Source organism: Ambystoma mexicanum, chromosome 2p (assembly GCF_040938575.1).
Source record: "Ambystoma mexicanum isolate Mex_15411 chromosome 2p, UKY_AmexF1_1, whole genome shotgun sequence".
Taxonomy (NCBI): domain Eukaryota; kingdom Metazoa; phylum Chordata; class Amphibia; order Caudata; family Ambystomatidae; genus Ambystoma; species Ambystoma mexicanum.
In genome coordinates, this window is record NC_090923.1 from 729441913 (window position 1) to 729468619 (window position 26707).

General features: G+C 46.8%; 1 protein-coding gene across 2 annotated transcripts in view; it reads right to left on the reverse strand.

The window, feature by feature from the left end:
• The window catches only part of LOC138566727 (E3 SUMO-protein ligase ZBED1-like), a 175046-nt gene that overhangs the window by 65666 nt on the left and 82673 nt on the right, over nt 1-26707 (reverse strand). The gene's annotated exons all lie outside the window — the stretch shown is intronic.

The window sequence follows — 26707 nt, forward strand, 5'->3', positions numbered from 1 at the left end:
GAAAAAGCAGAGGGTTGGGGGGGGGGGACTTCTGAAAAAGTGGGGGTCTGCATCGACCCACCTGTACCCTCGACTTGAGCCCAGCAAAGGTTTTAAATCGATGACCAATGCTGGAATAGAACAGTATTGTATGGCCATAAGTCGGATATTGGTCGAAGCATCCGATTACACACTTCATTGACTCTTTTCTGTCGCTTTATTCAAGCTCTTCAGCCTTAGTGTTTTGAGACAGCCACGAAGGTGCTACACAAGTAACCAAATTAACAGTATGCTCCTTCGTCCCAAATACTTGCATGCTTTCCTGTTCGTCCACCCCTTTTCCCCGATATGTTTAACTAACTAGCCTCAGGACAATTCAACAGCTTCAGTTAAGCAATGCAAATTGGGAGGACATGGCTCCTTAAAATAAGGTTAGTCTCTATTGCTGGTTTAATGTTGCATTCTGGGCATATAGGTGTGTGGAAGAAGCCGAGGAGAGCATTTACACCCATCTGCTTTCTCTACTCTACCAAATACACAGATGTCTGTTTAAACCCACTGGCTTGCATTGGTAACCCCTTACAGGATTTTATTTGAAAAAGACCACAGCAGCAATCTGCTGCACAGCGATAACTAGACGCAATATGAACAGATATGCATGCAACTTTGTTAGATGCAACACTAAAGCGACTGAATGGGTCATACTTATTTGCGATTTCTCACCCATATTATGTAATGCACTGCCTGGTGTAGTGGAGGCATGTCATCACATGTATGACACTGCCACAATAGATACAATGTGTAAAAGCTTTATTGAAGTTGTTGTGGCTGGAGAAACTCCTACTTTGCCCTCTAACTCAGATGGGAATAGTCTCGACCATCAAAGGATAAACAAAACAGTCCTAGTGGAGTGCGTCAAATCAAAATGGACTATGCTAACAAAAACCGAATGCCTGCCCTATCTCTTGTACAAAAAGTGTAAAGGAGAAATGTATGCAAAGGAAAAAAAAAACAGTGTTCAAAAGAATAGATTGGGTTGAACCAGCTCTCCTCCCCACGTTAAACCTCACGGAGTAAGGCTATCCCTGTAGGCAGGATGACACGCCGGCTTGGTTTTCAACACAATAAACAATTCCAAAACATGGATCGAAGCCTGCCTGGCTCATCCCGCCGAAACTGCAGTCACCCTGACAGACCCAGAAAGAGTCCACTCCTTCCAACCCAAAATTATCAGCAACGCCTCGTTGCATCCAACTCCTGTGTAGATGGCGCACAAAGATATCACCGACGATAAGCACGGTTCGTCTCTCCATGTCGACCATCCCCACGACAGTATTGGGATGAAATGGAAACACTGCTTCCTATGAACCATGCCCTAAACTCCTAATTGTCTATTTCCCACAATTCCATTTCCATTTCCAACCTGCTCATAATGGGAGGATATGCACGTGCGCTTTCCCATTTACAGTGGGGCAACAGCCCAATAAAGCTTGCCAATACTTCTTCCCTTTGCATGGTCACTTTTTGCAGCACTCCCCAAATTGGGTGCTGTCACACTTCAAAACAAGCATGCACCAATCGCATACAAAACCTCTGCATTGCATACTGTCATTTCTGCTCATCACTCCTTTTTTACCATTCAACACTCGCAGTACACGTTCCGTTTGTTTGCAAAGCCTCTCCACCAGAAGAACAAGTTACTATCTTACCTGGTAACGTTCTTTCCATGGGATGGTCCGACGACGTATTCCATATCTATGACAGTAATCACCACAGCTGTGCTGCTTCGGAAAATCTTTCGGCGTCCGAGTCCTACGTCGATGACATCAATACGCTGTACTCGAGGACCCCCGTCGAGCCGGCGTCACCGGATGTTATAAGTAGGATGCACGACGCCCGTAGCCTCAGTTGTAGTTTTTTCCCCAGAATGTGTGGCACCAAACCACTGCGAGTATGACCACAGAAAGCCTTTCGGAAACGTGAGCTGCAATCGCATAAGAAATTCTGTAACGGGGCAGGTAGGGAGGGAGTGATATGGAATACGTCGTCGGACCATCCCATCGAAAGAACGTTACCAGGTAAGAGAGTAACTTGTTCTTCGAGGGGATTGGGTCCTCCGACGTATTCCATATCTATGACAGACTCCCAAAGCAGTACCAACATATGGAGGAGGGAAAAGAATTGTAGAAATTTAGAATGCCCAATCAAATTGTAGAGTAAAGTAAAGGTCGCCTTGCCAAAGGCCAGACCCTGCCCATGGATAGAATCGCGGGAGTAGTGACGTACAAAAGTATGACCGAAGCCCAAGTGGCTGCATCACAGATGTTACGAATAGGAAAACCCCTCTGCAGGGCAGTAGAGGCAGCCATACCCCTAGTAGAATGGTCCCGTAAGCCTACCGGAGGGTCCTTACCCCGCCAAGCGGTAACATTCAGAAATTGCCAAGATAATCCATCTAGACAAAGTCTGCTTAGTCACAGCTTGTCCCAAATGCCTTCCAGCATAACCAATAAAGAGCTGATCGTCCACTCTGACCCTGGACATGCAAGAAATGTAGAAACTTAAAGCTCTCCTAGGATCCAACCTATGGAGCCTCTCCTCTTCCTTACCAGGATGTGGAGGAGAATAAAATGTTGGAAGAATAACCTGGCTCAAATGAAATTCCGACACCACCTTCGGAAGAAAGGAAGGACAAACTAAGGACAACCCTGTCAGCAATGCTTTGATGTACTGGAGCCGCTGGGTTGGCGTCAGATGGGACTTCAAGTTGAGGGAGAAGCCCAGCCTGTGAAGGGAGTGGCAAGTGACGGACAGATGATCCAGGACTTGCTCGGGAGAGCGCGCCCTGATCAACCAATCGTCCAGGTATGGGTAGACGTGAATCCCCACTTTCCTGAGATACATTGCCACCATCACCATGAGCTTGGTGAATACCCTTGGGGCGGAGGGCAATCCGAACGGCAGGACCCAAAACGGAAAGTTCGAGTCGCCAACCGCGAACCTCCGGTACTTCTTGTGCTTTGGATGGATCGGCACATGAAAATAAGCGTCTTTGTGGTCGAGAGACACCAACCAGTCCTGAAGTTGAAGAGCCTGAAGGACTTGAGAAAGAGGAACCATGTCAACTTGTCCTTCCCGAGGAGCTTGTTCAAACCGCGCAAGTCCATCATGGGTCTCAATCCTCCGTCTTTCTTCGAAATCAAAAAATAAGGGGACTACCATCCCTTGTTCCTCCCCGCTACAGGCACCAGTTCTATGGCACCTTTCTCCAGCAGGGATTGAATGTCCTGCGCAAGAAGCGGATCCGGACTCTTCAAAGAGATTCCCTGGTGGATTGTCGTGAGGCATCTGCCGTAAAGGAAGACAGTAGCCATGGGCTATGATCTCCAGAACCCACACATCTGAAGTAATGGCACGCCACTCTACTAGATGCTGCGCCAGCCTGCCCCCAACCTGTGAACCATGGGACATTGCCTCATGTCTAAGCTGAAGCAGCTGCAGCAGTGCCTGAGGGCAAAGAGGCAACTGCCTTGGCACCTCGAGTACCCCGTTTTCCATCTCTGGCAATCCTACGGTGGCCCCTTTGACTTGCAGCTCCTCTCGATTTACTAAAGGATGAGTAATATCGAAAGGAACCTCCCCTCCATTGCTGTCCCCTATGACGAAAAGGCGGAGGTTGGCGAACTGCAGCGCTCAACGACATCGCTGCAGCTTTGGCGGTCTGCAACCTCTGAAGGCTCTCGTCAGCCTTGCTGCCAAAAAGATGTTCCCCGTCAAAGGGCATGTTGAGGAGCCGGGCCTGCACATCAAGAGCAAACCCCGACTTCTGCAACCACTCAAACCTGCGTATTACGGTGCTCGCCGCCATGGACCGGCCATGGACCAGCTGACACAATCTGCCATGTCCAAACCCGACTGAATGGTCTCACACATGGCATCCTTGCCATCCTGTACATTAGCAAGAAAACCATCCCATTCCTCCCCTTTGGGAATATGTTCAGCCACCAAGGAAATACAGTTCCACAGAGTGTGCGTGAAACGAGACAAGGCACACACAGAGTTGGCTGCCTGTAAAGCCATACCCCCTGAAGAAAACACTTTCTTCGCCCAGCCATCAAAACGCTTGTCGTCCCCATCAGGAGGGATGGTAGGGTACGACGCCTGCCTTGCTGGGGCCGTGTCCGTCTGCACCACCAAACTCTCCGGAGTGGGGTGTGTGGTCAAGTAGCTGGGGTCACTACTGGCTGGGCGGTATTTTCACTGCAAAGACTCACTGCCGGGATACTCTCTGGAGCAGTCCAAGCTGCAGCCACCCTTCTTTGCAAAGCCATACGGAATGGCAGTACCGGGTCAGTTGGAGGACCTTGGTCGAGGATGCCAGTCAGGTCATCCTGCAGAAAATCCACAGGTGGCGCAGACCACCCCAAGTATTCCGTGACCCTCAACATAAGGCGCCGGTACGAGGACTCGGCATGGATGCCAGGCTCAGGCCGACAGAACTCCACCTCCGGAGAGGTGTCCAGACCACTGGCGTCGTGCAGTGACTGACGCATGTCCTCAATCTGGCTGCGACCAGACAAAACCTCCTCAGGCACCAAACCGTCCTCAGATCCCTCATCCCCGTCAGAAATATAATCCAGAGGTTGGAAAGGGGGAACAGAAAAAGAGACAAAAGACATTCTTAGCCTTGGCCAGAGCCTTTCGGGGGGGGTTGCACCGTGCCACGGGGTACCTCCGACAAAGCAGCCACGAAAGGCATCGAGGGCGTCGCCGGAATCAGCATCGAGTGAGGTGCCGACAACTTCGACAGCGTCGACACAGGCCTCGAGGGCGGAGCTCCGAGCGTGTCCTTAGACAGCCTAGGCGCCGATGGCGTCGATGACTTCCTCGGAGGCGGAGCCTCGAGAGAAGCCCTCGACGACCTCAGCGCCGAAGGCGTCAATGTCTTCTTCGAAGACTTCACAGGCTCACGCGGTCTCGAGGGCGTCTAGGACCGGGATCTGGAACGGGCATGTCTAGAGCGACCATCCTTGTCCGACCGGGACCTCGAAGGTACCCAGTGGTCGCGACAACCGCTCGAGCCCGAAGGCGTACGAGTAATGTCTCTAGTACGGTCACGGCCGGCGTCCTTCGACGGCACGGACGGACCGGAGCCCTGCGATTGAAAAATCACCATCATCTCCTTTCGGAACGAATCCCATTCCTCCGGCGTGGAATGCTTGTTGGGACAAGCAACCCGCCGACGGGCGGAGTCTTCGAATGAGGACGGGGAAGGCGACCTGTGACGGCGCTTCCGTGAGTGCCTCGAAGAGGCAGAGGAATGGCGAGACCGACTCCTGGACCGAGACCCCTCCCGGACTCATGACGACGATGCGGAGAGTCACCCCTCGAATCGTCTGTCGAAAGTCCAGTGGATCGCGACTTCTGGGGCTTGCCCACCTTATCCACCGACAGCTTTTTCTTACGCTCCCGCAAGGCCTTCGATGTAAGCGACTGGCAGTCGACACAGTCATCCATATCGTGGTCCTCCCAGAGGCACCAGAGGCAAGCGTTGTGCGTGTCAGTCAACGACATCTTGATACCGCACACCCGACACTTCTTAAAACCCGACCGTGGGGTGAAAGAAGCCTAAGACATCATTTCAATATACAAACTAACAGGTTCGAAGAACCGAAAGAACAGGATTCACTAGAACCAAGGAACGCGAGATCTCCAAAACCAACACGTTCGCGGAAAAAAACGGAACTGAGGCTACGGGCGTCGTGCGTCCTACTTATAACATCCGGTGATGTTGGCTCGACGGAGGCCTTAGAGGACAGCGTATCGACGTCATCGACGCAGGAAGCAGACGCCAAAAGATTTTCGAAGCAGCACAGCTGTGGTGATTACGGTCATAGATATGGAATACGTCGGAGGACCCAATCCCCTCGAAATGCCTGCTAAAGAATGCAGTATTGCAGCAGCCACAAACATCCCAAAATGCCCCCAGCACACCTTTAGGTATGCAGACAACATTGCAACCCTTTCCACACCCACCGCAACACTGCACATCCGAGCAAGAGACCATGTGGGCACCCAACATTATGCACAAACGTTACAAACGTACCACCAGTTCTACCCATCTCCCTCAAACCATAAAACACCCATGCACGAAAAAGTGTGACTTTTAGCAGAAGCCACAACCACAGTGCAGTCTGCACCACCCCTACGCACTACCGACTGCACACTATTGTGTCACTGGCAACCTATGCACACCACCTTCACAACATTGGGCCTACTTCAATAAATGTATACACAGCACAGTAACCAACCACATATAAGCTGCCCTTCAACCATAGCCACTTCCCTAGTCACATTACGTATGCACTGCACCCTGTGGCCACACTACTCAACTTCTCACTGCACCATCTCCTGCCGCACACCAAATGCTGTGGCATGTTCCAACTATCACCACAACCATGGTATGCCCAATTCACTCTTTTGCAAGTTACTTGTCCTGCTGTAGGACGTCGCCAATGTGCTCCTCACGCATTTCCCAAACATCACCACCCTATGCCGCATACACTGCCAAACCTGCATTGCTCCAGTGGGGCTGCTCCTTGCAGATATTCCCTCCACCGTAATTTAACAATACATATCAGCATATCGCCAAATACCACTATGCACATATGCACCACTGGCACAGGCATTGCACCCAGTGCCCACACAGCGTGACTTATCTCTGCAGCAACTCCAACCACAGAGCACCGCCATGGAAGTATGCAGTAACAAATTGCAACAGTTACCATCATTTACAAACACAACACTCTCTCCTGCATACCTGTGCACTTTCAATCACATACTATGGGCGTACCCACTACCATTCACAAAGTACTGTACCACTGCCAGCCTACCCACAATCTACTTGCAACAGTGGCCTATTGTGGCTGAAATGGTCTCCAGACCCATTCCTTACATGCCACCACCCTCTTACTCATGCACATTGAAAAATGCATTACTGGCATGTGTGTCCTCAAGGCCTAGGCTCTTGAAAACATGGCCTGTGGCCTTCGGCCATGCCTCCAATGGTCTAGGCCTTGAACACACTCACAGCAACGTAATGCCACCATGCATGTCTCCATTTCAACTTCTGCGCCAATGCACATAGCCGCCACTGCCACCAACACTCCTACCCAACCTGTACACTGCCATGGCGTAAATAGCAGCAGCAAATGCCAACAGTTAACATGATGGCCACATGGGCAGCTACCATTTTGCACAAACGTACCACACGTAGATAGCAGCACTTCACCCCAACTCCCCCACACCATTAAACATGCTATCACGAACATAGGTCGCACTTACCAGAATGCACAAACATACGACATCCTCCACCACCACTACCCACAGCCATTCACAAAGTACTGTGTCACTGCCAACCTACCCACAATCAGTTTGCAGCACTAAAGCTACTGCAACGAATCGGCACACACTGCACTTTGCAAGAACCACCCTGTACCGGATGCAGACTCAAACATGCCTTCCTGTGGTGTGTATGATGCAGCCCTACGCTCCTCAGTGCATGCCCTATGGCCTTTGCCCATGCACCCAATAGTGTAATCCTTCCACAGACCCACTGCACCTTCATTCACCCATGCATGCCTCCATGTCACACCTACCGCTTTCCACCCGCAGCGAACCGCCACCCACGCTCCCACCCAACCTATCTCATGTGCAATTCAATCCTCATCTGCAAATGAGCTGCCACCACTCACCGCAAAAACAGTTCCCCGCAAACAGGTCACGGCAGAAACGAAAGGCCCATTACTACAGCTACCTCCAATCACCACAGAAAATACTAGCCTATGTAGGTCACATGAACCACTTCCCACTCGCCCAGCTATTCCTTCCTTTATGGCCGACGACACAATGTGTACGGTACATTTTGCAGACCCTGCCAACGCTGCACTGTCCTCCGATGCACCATGGCGGTTTTCACAAAAAATGTTGACGCACAGCACGCTTTCCTCCAGCCAATCACCAGCCACGTGCAAACTTCTCCGACACCACGCCGTACCGCGATCCAATGACACTTCTGTCCGCAGAGCGAACAGGGAAATGGTTCCGTGGAGTGGACAAAGATATCACACATTTTATGGGACGTACATTTTGGTGTTTTGTAAAAAATGTACCGGTCCGATTTCCTCCGAACACACAAAAGCATGCTTTCTGGCCCAGGCCCCTGCTCCTGCCGCAAATTTGGTGAAAATCCATCCAGCCGTTCGACCTGTAGCCGTGCGCAAAGGTTTTCCCTATGCAGTCTATGAGAAAAAAAAAAGAATTTGGGACTCCCCCCTACAACTTTCCTCCCCCCACATGAAACCTCGCCCAACTTGGCGAAAGAATTCAGAGCCGCCCATATACTTTCTTTGCAAAGTTTGGTGAGGATTTGTCCAGGGGGACAGAAGTTATAAGCCGTCGAAAAAGTGCTCTTCCTATGAGTTTAGCAACTTAACCATAACTACACGGCCAATACATAGCCTATACTTTGAGGTCTTCTATATCATTCATTATATGTACTGGTACCAAAAAAGGCTTTCTTCCAAGACTCTGGTATCACTCCATCCTGGATGATCGTGTTATATAGAACCGTTAGGACATCCGCCCAGAAATTTGTCTCCTTTAATAATACAACATTTGCAAGACCTTCTGGGCCTGGTGCCCTTGATTTTCTTTTTTTTTTAACACCTTCATTTTGTTTAATACCATTTAAAATGTAAAATGCAACCACCTATTATAACTCTTACTAGAGGTTTCCAATGTAACATACTGGTTATCCCAAGGTCCGTATTTCTTTCCAATATACTTGGTCCAGGTCTCCTCCCCAATGGGGTTTGTCACAGAACCATTCTTTTTACCTTTTGTAGTATTTCGCAAACCATCTTACTTCCTCCCTAACATAGTGCAGCAAATACACATTGCCATATAGCATTTCGAACGCAGCATCTCCTTCTCTTTACCCAGTTATTGACACATACTTTTATCTAAGCCAGCGCTTCCCCGATAGTTTTTTCGATGCCATTTTAATATGCCCAATATCCTGGAATAAGCAACTCTTTTCCAATCTTTTCTCAACATTATAGGTCACTGTATTGTTGCTGTCATGAATTACTTTATAAATACCACATGTAACCACATATTTTTCCACGATCCCTGTGATCCAAACCAGTATATCATTGCTAGACATGAATTGCAATTGATGCAGCAAAATCATATATTCATGAACAACCCTGTGACTAAATCTACAGATATAGGAATCTGTCCACTTTACTCTGTTACCACGGTGGTTCACATTCTATCTTTCTCAACCTGCTCCATCTGAATATCAACCATCATATTAAACATAGCATGATCACTGTAATCAGGCTTTACAATCGTGAATGATCTAACCTACTTTAGAAAAGATGTGCTTCCATATGCGTAATCCAGTGTAGCAGACGACATTGAACCATGTACTACTTCCAGGTACTTCACCCTTGGCAAGTCCGTTCAACATTACTAGATTCTACTCTTCAAAGAAATCTGGCTAACCTTTACCGTTCACGTTATGTTTTGGGCATTTGATACAACCAACCGATTTAAGAAATCCCATTTCAGTGAGGACAGTGTGGTCTCTACACCCTGCGTTTAAATCATTGCCTAACAATCCCATTCCCTCTTGATATTCCATACACCATTTCATCATGGCATTTTATATTTGATTGTGTATTCTATCCGTGTATACAGAATCAGCAAGTCAGACATTTATCAACAGGATCTTCCATAGTGCCGATTCCACAATCATAACTTGCATCATGTTACCAGACATTTTAATTTCCACAACATTCAAGCGGTTTCATACCCCAACTAATAAGACACCTGATGCCCTCCCAAGGCATATTTTTGGATATTACAAATCTGTCTAGGTAGTATGGCATTGTCAACCAGCATTCTTGAATAAGGAATATATAATTTTTTTCCAAATACTTATGATCCCCATAATCACTGGTGTAAGGAAGGCATGGCATCAACCGTAAAACAGACACACGTGACCACATTTCAAGGGTGTTTATTGAAACTCAAATAAGGGTGAGATAAACGACTATCTAATCCTAAATCTACAGATGGGAGCAAGCTACGACCATTAAATAATAGTCCTCGTGGTGTCTTGTCCAAATAAAAGGGCCTATACTTAACAAAAAAACAAAAAACAAAACACTCAATTGCAAATCCTTAGCGCTAAATACAAATAGTGTGGAAAAATATGGTTATGAAAAAGAAAATAAGTGTTAAAAAATGATATGTCAGGTTTTCAGGCCGTTGGCCTCCCTTCCCCACGTTTTTAGCACAGGATAAGGCGGTTCACTCAAGCATAGCTCAGTCTGGTTTCATTAGCATGAGGTTACAGTTCACTCCTCAGCATCAGGGCCTCCGGAGTGCAAGTCTCCTTGCTTCTCAAAGTCTCTTTACGCAAAGGGCCTGATGCAACCAAATGTATAACAAGTTCTTTTCAGATTTTCACATCCGGTGATTCAATATCCATCCCGGATCCCCCTCAACCGGGCTCAAATCCCTTTAGCATACAGTTCTATACAGGCTTCCCTCTAGCGGGCTCGAGCCTGCCTTTCACATTTTACACAAAGTTCGTATGTTCTTCCTTTTTGGTTGACTCACGGTTCACCCCGGACACCCCTCTGCCAGGCTCAGATCCTTTCTACACCATTAGTCTCCCTCAGCCGGGCTTGGATCAATGTATACAGCACGTATCGAAGGCTTTTTAAATGTGCACAGGCATTGGCTTTACCCGTTGCAGGACCACTTCAATTTCACAAATTTTCTTTCATTAATGTTCGCACCCTTCCGGATGGATACCTGACAGAGACCTTCGAATGAGCCCCCTCGTGATGCCGGACTACTATGGCTACTGTATTGTGTTTTAGTTTCAAATTGAATTCACTCATCTGCTGTCTTAATTATCTTCTCCATACAAGATTGCCGCTTGCAATCTTGATTTCCACACAGACCTGTCTGGTATCAATCTCCCCAACTCACTGGCTGTGCTGCTTTGTTGTAGGAGGCAAGGACAGTACCCCGGCAGCAACCGCTTCTCCTCGCCTTGACTTGACATACCAAGGCACACAGAATAAGGCACTTTCCTGTCGTGCGCCTGTCTGGGGCCGTATGGCTCTGGGCAATCAGCGCTGTCGCCATATCGGTAAGTCTAGCTCATTCCAACTTGCATCCTTATTCGGCAAATAGTGCTTGCGCACTTCCCCCACATTGCCTATCCGCCCACGGCCCCCCGTAATGTACATTCCCATTGCTCAACGTGTCGGATTGGGGCCACTTCCTAAACTGTATACTTCCCAATGCAAGCGCCCTGATGACTGAGGCCCCACAACCCAACGCCACGCACATCTCCTCTATAAACTCAGCACAAGACTCTTCAAATACCATTGTCATCATACCTCCAACCACACGCTGCCAGCTACTGAACTAACTCAGCTCTCCACTCACAACGTGTGCCCAATGATTTCACGCATATCTGCCGCGACAAATGCCTTAATACGGTCATTGTAAACTACTGTCTACGATCGTCTTTATACTTATTCACTGTGTCGATCTGTACGCTAACTCTGCATCTAGACATCAGCGCACATGTTATTTTTAGCCATGTACCTATGCTAACTACCTGCCAACCTGGCCTTTGGTGTAACTTACTCAATGTTGACCACGCTGCTTATCCTAATTGTGTACACCCGAGTTAATGTTCATATGTTGCCCACTGTGTGTTTTTGATCCTGCCCATTGTGTGCCCACTCTAGCCTGCCGATTGGGAGCACCCAGCCAATGCTAACCCAGGTGCCTCCCCCTTGCACTGCCTACTGTTGCTGTGTTTGCTGTGATTAGGCCAGGTGCCTCCCCATGCATTGCCTATTGCTGCCATATTATCTGGGACTAGGCCCAAGTGCCCCCCCATACATTGTCTATTGCTACTGTATTCTCTGTGACTAGGCCCAGGTGCCTCCCCATGCATTGCCTATTGCTGTCGTATTCTCATTGCTAACCTTTTGTACACGCCATTATGCTGGTCCAGAGTTTTACCGCCGACTGTATTTACCTTGCATTATGTCTCACCCTTAAACTGCCAGCATTACTGGGACCACTACCGCACTGTTATAACACCCCTACTGCAACCCCACCACAGACCTGCCTACACGTCCACCTCTTATTCTCCTGTGCCCTACAACATATACCTAACATGCTCCCCACCTCACACGAGCTATGTCTCTATGGCACCTCGGGCAGCACAGAGCAGCAAAACCCTATGTCGGCAACTATGGTCGACCCTCCTGCTAACCCTTACCTCAACTCACCGTCCCCCTGGCTCGAACACTTTGCCATGAAGCCTACTCCTAATCAACCTTGCTCTGTATCTGCCATAAATCTTAGAATGGGAGCTAGACTCTCCCACTCTTCCTACCGTCCCACCAACACCTACTTGCCAGCCAAACCACCTTGCATCATGCCCACAGCCTTTACCCACCCCCATACACCCTCACCCATACTGGACATTACGCCTGACGCGAGTACCTTACTGCACAGCCCCACTATTGGTCTGAAGGCTGCTCTGATCAACACTAGGTCACTCACGGCTCATGCACTCGACATGGCTGACCTTATAACTACCCATGACCTGGACTTTATAGCCATTACTGAAACCTGGCTCCACGCTGCCTCAGGACCTCCTCTATCCTTAGCAATCCCTGAAGGCTACACGATCATTAGATGTGACAGTAACATGGACCAAACTAAAGGAGGCCGTGTCGCCATTATCCACAAAACCTCAATTAACCTCTGCATCACCACTCCCTGCCAAATTACCTCAGCAGAGCTACTCACAGCCAAGCTAGCCATAACACCCCAACCGGACCATCACACTCCATATCATATAGACCACCTGGCCCGCTATCATAGTTTGCTGAGGACCTCTCCCACAACCTCGTTGACAATACTAACACTAAGTCTCAAATCATTGTATTAGTCGATTTCAATCTAGGTTACCTAGACCCTAACAACGCCTCTGCCAAGGATATCAACAACCTGCTGCTTAACCTAGGTTTCACACAACATGTCACTCTGCCAATTCACTCCAAGGGCAGGCCTCTCGATTGGATAGCTGACCTACACTGTGGCACGAATGTCGAATCCATTCAACCATGTGCATGGACCGACCACCACCTCATCACTTTCAGCATTCCCACCAAAATCATCCATCCCACGCCAAATATAGCGCCCGCCACTGCCACTAGAAATAAGCGTAATATAACTTGCGCCAAACTACTCCCACTTATCCTCCCTGCTCTCAATGATATCTCATCCTCCTGCTCTGACCCCACTGTCTTGGTTGACACGTACAATCAGACAATGCTCAAAGCGCTCGATCTGATCGCGCCCTCCAAACTAAGAAAACCCAAACCCCGTGCCCATCTCAACTCCTGGTTCACGCCACAGCTGAGAACCTTATGTAAGGAAAAAAGGACCCTTGAAGCACGATGGAAAATCCATCCAAAAAGAAGCCAATAAAGCGAATGTCGCCTTAGCAACTCTAAATTACAAAGAAGCCATACTCACGGCAAAAAAAGAGACGTACAATAAACGCATTGAACTTGCCCAATCTAACACCAAGGAGCTATTTAGAATCTTAAAGGAGCTTGAATCCCCTGCCACTCCTCCCGATACCTGTTCCAAAGACACCACCTGGTGTGCCAACATTCAAAAAGCCCTCCTTGGAAAAATCGTCACCCTCCAAACCAAAATCAATGATAAAAAAATGTGTTTGCAGCCCAGACCGCAACACAAACCACCCCAGGCCAATATCAACCCTAACACTGAATCCTTGAAACCCTTCAGCTTCTCACCTCTCTCCATCATTGAAGTTGAACGCATCATCAATAACCTTAAACCTACCAATTCTCAGGGGGACCCCTGCCCTGCTACCATCATTAAGGAAGTCGCTCATAACCTTGCGCCCTTCATCACCAAACTCATTAACTCCTCCTTTAGCACTGGGGTTGTCCCTGACAACCTCAAGGATGCCTGGGTCATTCCTCTCCTGAATAAACCTACCTTAAACGCCAACATACCCACTAACGACCGATCACTACGGTGTCTTTCCTCTTAAAAATTCTCGATCGTGCTGCATACCTACAGTTCCAAGATGACCTAGAAACCAATAATCTTTTGGGTCTGAGGCAATCTGGCTTCCGCCCACAATACGGCACTGAAACAGCTCTACTTGACCTTAAAACCCAGATTGAAGACCTCAAAGATAACGGCAAACTGGCCGTCCTACTCCTTAGATCTCTCCGCAGCCTTCGATTTAGTCAATCACCAAATCCTATGCCGTCACCTTAAAACTAACGCCCACTTCTCGGACAAAGCGACAGCCTGGATCACCTCATTCCTGGACAATAGATCGATGCGAGTTTTCTCCCCTACCGCCACCTCAGAACCCTCCCCAGTCACCTGTGGAGTGCCTCAAGGATCTTGTGTATCCCCGACACTCTATAATGTGTTTACAAAACCTCCATTTGACATTTTGGATCTTCTGGGTGTTACGTATACTTACTATGCTGATGACACCCAGATACTTATCCCCATCACAGGTGACTACAAAACCCACTCACTCGCCATCAACGCCATTTATCAAGTTATCCAGGCCTGGATGGCTCAGCATGAACTATGCTTAAATGACGAGACGGAGCTCATCATCCTTGGCTCCCACCAAAGAATTAGCAAACTTGAACCCTCGTTTAAATCCTTCACCATTGATGGCAACACCATCAAAGTGGCTAAGGACACAAAAACGCTTGGTATCTACAGCGACTCCACGCTCTCCCTATCCAGACAAACCAACGCAGTATCATCGTCGGCTTCATACACTTGCGAGCTCATCACAGCTTGCCGCCCCTTCCTCTCACCAAGTAACTGTACCGCACTAGCCAGGACCTTGGTCCTATCCAAAATTGATTATTGCAATGCCCTCTATCTAGGTACTAACCAATGCAATATGAATCAACTTCAGAGCGGCGCTCAATATCCCTAGGAACCTCCACGTTTCTGACTCCAGACAAGTCTTCGCTGGCTCTCAGTCTCCCAAAGGGTCTCCCTCAAAGCATTCGCGCTCACTCACAAAAGCCTCGCCAATGAAGCCCCTAGCTACCTAGCCTGTAGATTTACTCTACACACTACTGCGAGAACACTCAGAAGTGCCCAAACTAACTGCCTCTCTGTCCCACACTTCAACTTGCAAAGATCCGGTGGGCGCAGCTTCCCCGTCCTAGCAGCCAAGCTGTGGAATTCGCTACCCAATCCACTTAGAGCTGAAACTTCCTTCCCGGCCTTCAAGCGTAAAGCTTCAGCCTGGTTGTCTGCCCAAGACTTGCCATGATTCCTATCTCATAGCGCCCAGGGTCACTACAACAGCATCACTGACTCACTGCTATCACCTGCTCTTACACATTGTATATTTCCTGTATAATTGACCCATTATGTATATCTTATTCAACTGCTTTATTTTACCAGGCCTGTAATTACGGGCTGTATAATTTGTATATATGTATACTCTATTCAAATGCCTTATTTTACCATGTGTGTAACTAAGTGATGCGCCCGGTTGCCCTTGGGCCTGGTGCGCTATATAAATAAATAAAATACAAATACAAAATACTATCGGCGCGGGAGAGCCCCGGATACCTCCGACACAAAAGGCAGAACTCTAACTTCAATCCCAGGTTTTACACTTACTACTTTTAAAGGCTCATGAAAGATGTGGCTTGTTGTGGCAAGGGTGTTTCCCTCCGTGCAATCCTCTTCAGTCTTGCTGTCTTCCACCTTGTATTCAACTGCCATCTTGGAACTACTGCTTCCTCAGGTGCGTTCCCTTGCTCAGAGTATGCTTTTGTGCTCCGGCCTTTTATCTGCGTGGTTATAATGATCAGTAATTGCCTGACCCCTGCCTGCCCATTGCATTGGGACATGTCAGGTATACGGATCTGGTGTGAGTCCGGTGAGATGTCTGAGAATGTGTTCGTGTTGAGAAAGGGAGGGGGGGGGGGTGGAGTTCCCAAGTATCCTACTTGGGTAAAGGTGTGAAAGGGAAGGGGATAAGGTGTCTCGCCGTTTGGTGTTTCACTTCCCAAAGACCACCCCCTCCCCATCCAGGTGATTCACCCACACTGATCCACCCCCAGGAACTGGCTCCAAAGTCGAGGGCCTTGTCCTGGCCACCTGGATTACAGATCTCCAGGGACTAGTGGGTGAGACACCTTCAGGTTTCTCACACTGGTGAAATGCCTTTGACCCATGGTGTTCCATATGAACACATTATTTAATCATGGTCTCCACCGCTAAGAACCCAGATAACCATTTCGACTAATTTGCATTAATTTCCCTTTTTCCAAAACTATTACAACCAGTCCCCTGCTGCCCCTCCTTTTACAGGGTTACCTTCAACATATAGCTGGCATCCAGTTTACCTTCATCTTGCATAACATAATTTTCATCTATCTGGAGATGGTACCCCATTAAAAAAAAGAAATTATCATATACGTCATGACCATCTCACTTGTATAACAAAGTTCCCTTTTAATTGTTTTTTCCACTTTTTCAATAATATCTACAAAGTCTATATTACTAGAACACAACACGCGTAAGGCCAGTATTAAACTGCATCAATACAGTATGCATGCCTGGTTCAACCAGATTACTTTCCTGCCTGGAAAGAAGTCTGTGATTAAAAATGACTTATGCCCATCTCCTGCTCCTCCTCCACCCCTCACTTCAAATGGTTGGGCGCACAATACAGGTAACCTATCCGCCATACCTTGTTCTACACTTTTAATCACATTATTACAATTCTCATGGGGTTTGATACGCAGTACAGACGGCCCGACTAACTTACAGTGGTCTACTGCCCTTATTACATTGTTTACAACTCGCGGCCATGTTTACACCCATATTTGTACCATCCTCAGTCAGTTGACTCCTTTCCTCATCTATTCCCAGACCTAGGCTTTCCATTGGCTTCATGTACAGCCAATGACTGCAGGGCTTTTAATCAGTGTCTCTCTTCATTACTTTTTCGTCTGCGTTTGGCTTTGGCTTTTTTTCCTTTCCTTCTGAGTGTTAGCCATATTATTAGAGGCGTCCTTATTCTCAACATGATTTGTTAATTATCTTTCTTTTTACCCAATTTGGATTTCAATATGTTCAGTCTCTTCAACCTACATCTTTCCTTCTGCGTGATGTACACACCTTCATTGTCCTCCATCTCTATTATGGTGCTATTTCGTTGTTCTTCTACCCCTTGTCTGGTCATCTTGTCTTCCATTATGAGTTCATCGGGTACTCTCATGTTGTCTCCAAACCTGCTTCCTCTGTGCAAAGAAGTGCATTCTGTGTTATTTAGATCCACGTTATTTGTGTGCCAACTGATTAGCTAGAGTCTCTCCTTGGATATGTACATCTTCATTTATTTACTACATAGTTTTAAAAGTACTTTTAAGGCAAATTGCATAGTGCTTAAGGTGGCATCATCGATAGCAGTAAGCTCTGAACACTCACTCATTTACTTCACGGGAGCATTCCACAAACCTTACTGATGACGTTTATAGTCTGGCACCAGATAAAACATTTCTTGTGGCAGGCAAGTCTATGGCTACAGTTGATAGGCCTGCCTCATTCTATGTATTAGTTGCTGCAGTTAACAGGACAGCCTCATTTCCGATGTGGTCATTGTTAAGATGGATTTCTGAACTCTGACCTGGTGGGCAGAGGTTCAGAAGGCCAGCCTAGTTTCTCAGAACAGGGTAACCTTCTGGACAAGCCAGACCAATCACGTTAGCATTTGCGGCGGTTAAGACTAGGTCTCAGGAGGGGCGAGGGTGATCGAAAGCCCACAATGAGCACACACAACAAACAATACCACAAATTACTCTCAGTCAGGTGTATATTAAAAATATATATATACATTTATTAAAGGCCTTTTAAGTAAAACACAAAGTAAATATTCAGCAGTAATAAAACCAACACAACACTATTCTAGCAAACATGTATACAGTCACTAATGGCCTAAAGGAATAGTGCACAGTATTGATCCAAAAACTGTAAAGAAAGGGGTCACACAGTGCAGATATCGTTCAGGCAGTCCTTCACAATTCAAACCCTAATTAAGAGGCAATCCAGTCCTTAAAATGTGTGAAGCCTTGAGCTCAAAAGTACTTTCGGTGCTGGCCCACACAATCATGAGGTTAAGCCAAAACAGGGTCTCTACAGGGGGCTGTAGCCACTCAGGAAGGTGGGTGAGACAGTGAAGAATAAGTTCCCGCTATTCGAGGAGGGTCTCCCCAAGAGGGCAGAACAGGATCGAAAGTTGGGAATAGCTTGGTAGCGCAGGTTACCTCAATAAAGAATAGTTGCCCTCAGGGGACACTCGTGTGTAAAAATGGATGGGTGCGCCAGGGACAACTGTTAAGAATTGCAAGTACTCACTGGCACTCAGCGCACTCCACACCAAACTTGGGCAGTTGAGCCCACTTCGGTCGCAGGTTCCAATCCTGCAGTTCCACATCTATGCGGCTATCAGGGGCTGTGTTCGTTCCAGGAATGATTCTGTGGTGGGACAGTGGCGAATTCTCCGCTCCTGATGAAGAGATCAGGCCAGATCTGCTGCAGCAAGTCTTAGGGCACATGGGGACACAGCAGCAAGGAACCCACGAGGTTAGTCACCACAGCTGGGCGACACGGTGACCGCGTATGCTCGGGTTCAGGCGTGCCAGGGGAAGGAAAAGGGACAAGATGGCCAAAGGACAGAACAAAGGACCTCGTGGCATGGCCATTTTAGGAACTGGCCACTGTCCTGGGCCAAACGCGGTTTGGATCATAGAAAAGAGTTGAAAACACATAAAAAGTAGCAGCTGCCACCAGCTCTGTCCAAGGCACACTTGTACATTCACCAAAAATCCTTTGAGGGTGTCTAGGGCCTATAAATGTAAAAGGGACCCGAGCGCACTGTAAGGTACTTTGTGCACTGATAAAATGTTGCTAAGAAATTGTAACAAAGTGAAAGACTAAGGGAACCAAAGTCTCCCAGTACTGTCAGTCTTAAGGGCATGTCAGTTTCCCCATAACAAAATGAGAAAAAGCCCAGTAGAGTACAGCAGAAGGCTGGGATCCACTAGCAAAATTCAGGCTAGAGTGGTCAGACAACAGTAAAAAGTTGGGGGGTACACAACTGAAGGGAAAATAACCAAATACATGGAAATCTTTCCTAACCGTCATGAACTTGATTGTTTGTAATTTAATTCTGCAAAGAGTAACATAAATTCAGTAGGGATGGTCATACAGTGCCAACTGTGACGTTAGTCCCATCATTGTGCGCCTTTGTAATATTGTTTCTTTCATCATGTGTTTAGGGTATTAATTTCTTCGTCTCACGTATTAGTGATGTTATTTCATCATCATGCGTGGGCTCGTCAAGCCTTCAGGATTTGATAAAATACCCTGTTATTTTTGCTTTCCCTGCTCGTATCTGAGCCGGCATTATCCAACTTGGCAGGTGTTAAAACCTGCAGACTGTTGGCCGAGCAACTAGGTAGACAACCCTTCACAAGTGGCCTCTTTGAACGCAAATTATAACTTCCTTTTAACTTCTTTTGTTTATCTATCATGGTGATTATCAATATACAAAGAAGGGTAGAACTTCATAGTGGTGCTCACACTAGAGTAAATGGAGAAAGTAAAAACCACAATGTAACACGGTCTCGGTTTCCACTCACCGATAGTCGCGTTCCCTCTCCTCTCAGAGCCACCGAACTGTGCGTACACTTGTCCGCACTTGCACGGCACCTAGGATATTATAGGTCCAGCACTGCTAGATGTGCTCAGAGTTCCAAATTTAGGCCAATTAGTGATCCAACTTCCACTGCTAGCCTGCTGCTGAACTGTGTGGACACTTTACACAAATCCACTGCGCACAAAGCCTTTCCGGACAACTTCAAATTAATTACACACCAACAGCGAAAACCAAAGAGGATGCCGAATCGCAATGATACACCGAAGCACATTCGAGCCGCACCACTCACCTCAACCGACTTCCAAGACTGTGAATCCCTCCTCGTCCAGATCGAACTCAACGACAAAGCCAACATAGCGTTCCTCCTGATCTACAGACCACCATCCTACAACCGTAACTTTGCGACGAACTAGCAGACTCCATCGCCATTTTAACAACCTACCATGACAACTTAGTCATACTGGGAGATGTCAACATCTGGTTTGAAAAAGAAAACAAAAACTCAGCACACTCACCCTGCACACTCCTGGAAACATTGCACTTCAAGCAAATAGTAAACTGATCCACCCAAAATTCCAGACACACCCTGGATGCAATCTTCTGCAAAGAAGGACTATGCGCATCCGTGCCACCTACACCAAATGGTATGGAGTGACCACTACCTGATGCCATTCTACATCAAACCCCAAAACACGCTTACTGTCCGGAAAGGAAATACTCCACACAACCAAGAAAAGAAACTAGAAGAGCCTAGACCTGGAGTCCTTAAACCTAGTAGACTTGACCCTAACCTTCCCAACACCACAGAGCCAACCGAAAAAACGCCAGGCGCAGCAGAAAACACACTCAGCATATGGATTACCGAGGCCCTAGACCACCTGGCACGAGCAGAACTTTTCAAAGCCACAAAAAAAAAAAACTTTCTGAAAAATGGGTCAATTAAGAGCCAAAAGTACTCCAAAAAAAAAACTTTCAAAATGGAAAAAACTTGAGCAAATAGTACAAATGACAGGACAAAATAAAATATCAAAGACAGCTCAGACTATACAAATCAACAGTACTCAAAGCAACTAATAAATAAATACTACGCTACAAGAATTGAATCGGCAAACAATCCACAGAAATACATTTTCAAAATCAAAGAGAAAATAATCCTACAAGAAAGTTGTCATCCCGACACAATCACTATGTGACAGCATCACCAACCACCCAAGATCAAAAATAGAAGCAATCCAACAGACCATCAACACAACCATCGATAATACAACCACAACCGCTGAACCACAGACAACAGGCAAAACACAGACTATAGCAAGACCCACCTGCCTAGAACCAATCACCAGAGAAATCTTCTCCACACTGACCAAGGACCCCAACCTTGTAGGATCCCCAAGGGACCCTTAACCCCCCGGACATCTTCTCAGAAATCCTCAACCACAAAACCCCAGTGACACACTTCCGGAACCTAATGAACCGGTCACTTAAAATAGGAATCTTAACAACCGCCTTCAAATCAGGAGACTCGAGCAACTACAGACTGATATCCAACTTGTCCTACTGAGCGATGATCCTGGAGAACCATGCATAGAAGACCCTACTTAAATACGTTGAAACAAACTGAATACTCGGCCACTCGCAAGTTGGCTTCAGACCAATGGGAGGAACAGAATCAGCACTCCTATCGATATGCGACGACCTGAAAATAAATGCAGACACTGTTGCCCAATCTTCTCTTGTACTACTGGACATATCTGCAGCATTCAACACAATTAGCCATGCAACACCAATAAAAGGACTCATGGAATGTGGCCTACAGGAATCCGCACTAAAGGTGGCTTACCTCATTCCTCACAAATCAACCAAAAGAACCTACTTGCCACCTTTCAACTAAAACATCAAAAACATCTCCTGTTGAGTTCCACAGAGATCTAGCCTCACTGCCCTGCTCCTAAACATCTACATGTGCCTCCTGATGAAAATCATTCAAACCCACAGACTAACCGTCAACAACTACACAGGCGACACACAATCGATTGTGAAGATAACCACGACCAAGGAAACAACTTCCTCAAAACCTGTCTCACAGACATCTACAACTGAATGACAACAAACAACCTCAAAATTGAACCTGGCAAGCACAGAAATAATGTTCTCACCCACAGAAACAATGCAACCAACCCACAACTGGACTGGCCGGCTGGCATTGGAACACAACTAGGGACTGCCAATAACCTAGGAATTTTCATGGACAACGGACTATCCCTGGAACCGCAAGTCATTGCATATGCTAAAAAGTATTATATATATACATATATATATATTATTTCTAAATGTTAGAGGTACAGATACAGACCACTAGGCCTTCACAAGTTACGAGACCTGAAATTATATTCCTAGTTTAAAGTTATGTTATGTTGAGTGAATTTGTTAAGCACAGCGAAGATCAGAGGGTATCTTGGCGCTGGAGGACCAAAGTTAACCAGAAGGAGGCCACAAGGCTGAGGAGAAACATCTCCACTAGACATTACTGAACAAACTTACGTTTTCTCCTAAAAGACAAATGGTCCTTACACGCTTGCAAAGGCAGGGGGATAGGGTTCCAAAGAGGCGCAGCCACTACTGAGCCACTACTGAGAAAGCCTGACCACCATTTGTGCTTCTAGACACCAAAGGGACGTGAAGAAGCAGTGAATCAGCCCAGAGGAGATTACGTGAAGGGACATATTTAACAAACTTTTCCTGGAGATATATTGCGCCCGAGCCATGGTAGCCCCGGTGAACCAAGCACAAGGACTTCAACTTGACTCCAGTATCCACGGGGAGCCAGTGAAAGTCCCATAGCATCTAAGAAGTAATAGCAAATGTAGGCAAACCCACAGCCAGGTAGTATGCAGAACTTTGTAAAACCTGCAGACACAGAGTCAGGAATTTAGGTTGCGCAAGAAGCCGAGAGTTACAATAATCAAGAGTACCCGAGATGGTAGCAGAAACCGCCAAACATATCCTATTTCTGGAATAAAGGGCAACATTTTCCTCAAGGTTTTCAGTTTGAAAGGGCCAGAGCAGCATTGCACTCTAATCTCAGATTACAGAGAGTGAGGATGTATCAAAGAAACAGATCACAGAAACATGGATTTCTCCATAAAACACCACTGTCACTGCCTCTCTGACCACCCTGCAAATCTTTTCGTCATGCCCCAATTCCCATTGCTCGGGGAGAAGGTATTGGCATTCTTTATCAACCTTCTTTTTCACTTATCTCTTCGCACCTTTGGCTCTCCCTACCTACTCTTCCATTGAATTCTCTTATAATAATAATAATAATAATATCTTTTATGAACCTTATTCTATTTCTTTCCTGTTTATCTATCAATCTCCTGACCCGGCAGGCTCCTTTTGCGATGACATTGGTCATCTTTCCCATATTCTTCCTTCTCCCACCCATCCAATACTGCTGGGTGCCATCAATCTTCACCGTTTGTCGACACACTCCACTCTCCCTTTTCTCTCAATGTTTGACTCTTATTTCCTTCACCCTCTTTATACTCCTCTGTCTCACATTTCTGGTTCCTGACTTGATCTTAGTTGTACTTCTCCTTTTCTGTCACTCCTGTTTTCTCACTCCCAATCTATCTTTCTGACCACCATCTTCTTTGGTATCTTACCTCACTTCTTTAACATCCGTCTCTCAACCTCAACTTTACCCTCATCATTTAAGCATGCCTGCATCTTCCCAATTTTAAAGAAGCCTACTGCCGACCCATTACTGGTCTCAAATTTTTCATCCTCTCTCTCAAAACTGCTTGAACTGTCTCTAATTTTATTTCCAACACCTCTATCCTTACACAATTCCAGTCAGGCTTGCGCCCTTGTCACTTCTGAAACTGCTCTTCTCTCAGTTTTGAATTCACTACACGCTCTAAACATTATTCCCTTCTTATTCTCTTGGACTTCTCTACTGCGTTCAACACCGTTGACAACTCCCTTCTGTTGGCGTCCCTTTCCTCCTTTGGTTTCACGGGTTCAGTCCTTTCCTGGTTTCAATCATACCCGTCTCAAGGAACCTTCTCTGTTTCACGGGCTGGCAAATCATCCACATCCTTCTTGCTCGCCCATGGTGTTTCTGCAAGGGCCCATTCTGGCCCGTTTTCTGCTTTCTCTGTACACTTCCCCTCTTGCAGAAGTTATTTCTTCCCTTGGTCTTGCACACCACTTTTTCGCGGATGATTCACCGCTTTACTTTTCCTTTTTGTTCTTTTTCCTCTGCTATTCACCACACTCTCTGCTTGTCTTGCAGCCATTAAATCTTGGTCGTATTCTCACTATCCGACACTTAATGCTGGGAAAACATAGGTTCTCTTTTTCCCCCCGCTAAAATTCTTCCCCCTTCTCTTCCTCCATCCTTGTTTTCCGCTTCCAATCGCTCTTATAGCTTGCAATCTGGGGCTCTTTCTTGACTCTAATGTATCCTCCTCTCGCCACGTTTTCTAAACCATCCGAGTGCTGTCCCCCCAAAACCAATCGCCTCAAGGTGCGGACACAAAGTAGCAAGGTCAATTGTGTTGACCTCAGCCAAGAGGTCCAACGGGATTAACAGTCCAACGGCACCCTGGTCAAGGATCAGAGACAAATTGTCAATGACGGCGACCAAGGCTGACTCCATTCCCATTGAGGGGCGGAAGCTGGACTGGAAGACATCCATAACAGCAAACTGCTTAAGGAAATCCCCCAGTTGCCTCCAGTATTTCATAGAAAATCCCAACAGATAAATTGGTTGGAAATTGGATCATACAGCAGGATCCAGGCTGGGCTTCTTCAAGAGAAGGGAATCCAGAGCACACTTCAACACCAGGATCTGAGGAATAGATCCCGAGGACAGGGAGAAGTCAACTACATTAGAGAAGATTGGCACTAATTCACTAGCACCCTGTTTTTCATCTTAAGCAGAATACAACCCCTAGGAGAGGAATATTTAAGATGCATTATAAATTTCCCACACCTGAATCTCAGTGGCAGGCGAAAAAGCCAAAAAAGGGGAATTAATCCAGACAGAGGTGGCTAAAGGAGCATGCGTAAAAGCCATAGGGTCAGCCGGTCCAACAAAAATATTCTTTTGAATCTTTGCCATCTTTTTGTTAAAAAACAGTCGACAGTGAGTCACACAGAACTTGAGAAACTGTGATTTTAGAGACAGCAGCCATAGGAGAGGAAAATTCCCACACTACAGCAAAAAATAGCTCTGTGATATTTAAGGAGAGCTATTATAAGAAGAGCTTTGTCGCACTCTACAATTAAGCATGACGCAAATGCCGTTCTGCCTGCTTGCAGGGAAATTAAAGCAAACACCTCAGTCGTAACACTAGTCACACAAGTGCCTAGATAATTATATTCAGCCTGAATCATGACATAGGAGTCCCTAACGGCAGATGCCATAACTAAGGCGGTTGTATTGATATTAAGCTTATAACTGTAATATGTGGCATTTTATTAGCCAACTGCTGGATGAACTTTACATAATCAGTATTGTGACAAAGTCCACTGTCTGGTTTTGGAAATCGCCACAGCAGTCACTCAGTCAGATAGGTGTCAGCTCAAGCCATTAAATGTGAGAGCCCCGAAGTAAAGGGTTGGCAGGTGGATGCGACATGGAAAGATCTACAGAGGAAGCAGAACTTGGAAAAAGGGGAGAAGACTGCGGCAACGTCAATCTGGGAGCAATACAGAAGCCATAGTCAAAGGACAGCGGTACAGAAGAAGTGAGGAGAAAGAAAAGCAGGCCAGAGAACAAGAAGTTGGGAGGAAGATCAGGGCTTGCCAACCAGAAATGGCAGGTTTGGGTGGACCAGTTCAACCCCAGTCAGGCCAAGGTGATGGGCGGAGGAACAAGACTAGGTCAGAAGGAGTATGGTCAGTTTAGAGAGGGGAAGAGGAAGACTGTTTGGGTCCAGTCATCCTGGCCAGAGAGGCACCTCTCTAGTTCTCCTTCCCGAGCCACAAACACTCACACACTCACACACTCACTCACATGGACTGTTAACAGTGTAAGCCCAGAGGTACATGACCCCAGAAAGTCTGAACCTACAAAGTAATAGAAGAGGTTAAGAGGTTTCAAGAACTGGTTATCCCAAAATGCCAGAGAAGAGGGAGGTAGCCAACTTTACCAGGAACTCTAAAGACAGAGAAGCCAGAGGGTTTGGAAAGTATGAGCCTGCAATGCCAAACGAGGGGAGGTGGAACAACCTCCCAGTAACTAATGACTTGCACTTTACCACCAGAGGCAGAGGTGCAGGCCATCCACATGGGCGGGAGAGACATTTCCCTTGAGGAGATCAACCAGACAATTACTGCTGTTATTATTCTTTTGCGAAGGAAGTGCCTAATTACCTTTGGTTTGCTCACATTGTAATAATACCAATGGATCAACACTGTGTGGTCAAGGCATCTTTTTGTTAGCTGCTGGCTTCTCCTGAAGCAAAGGTTTACTTAAAGACAATGTGCCTCTCCCAAGCTCTGAATACCTATGGAGACCAATTCCCTATTATACCCAAGCCTACAGCCCGAGGTCAAGAAACACCCACCAAATTCTACAGGACAAACAAAAAACAAATCTAACGTTGATAAAAGATCACTGAGTATGGAAGTAAAGATTTAAGATCCCCCTTGGATCCCATTTTAAAGCCTGAAGAAAAGCTTCCCAGTTTTAAGAGAATCCTTACAAATTACATATTCAGAAGGCTTTCAACTAGCCACCATGCAGATTGGGACCCCAAACCCCCCCCCCCCCCCCGAGATGGACTGGGCAACTGGCTGGTCAGCACACACTGAGGAGAACATACATGGATTGGTCCTTTA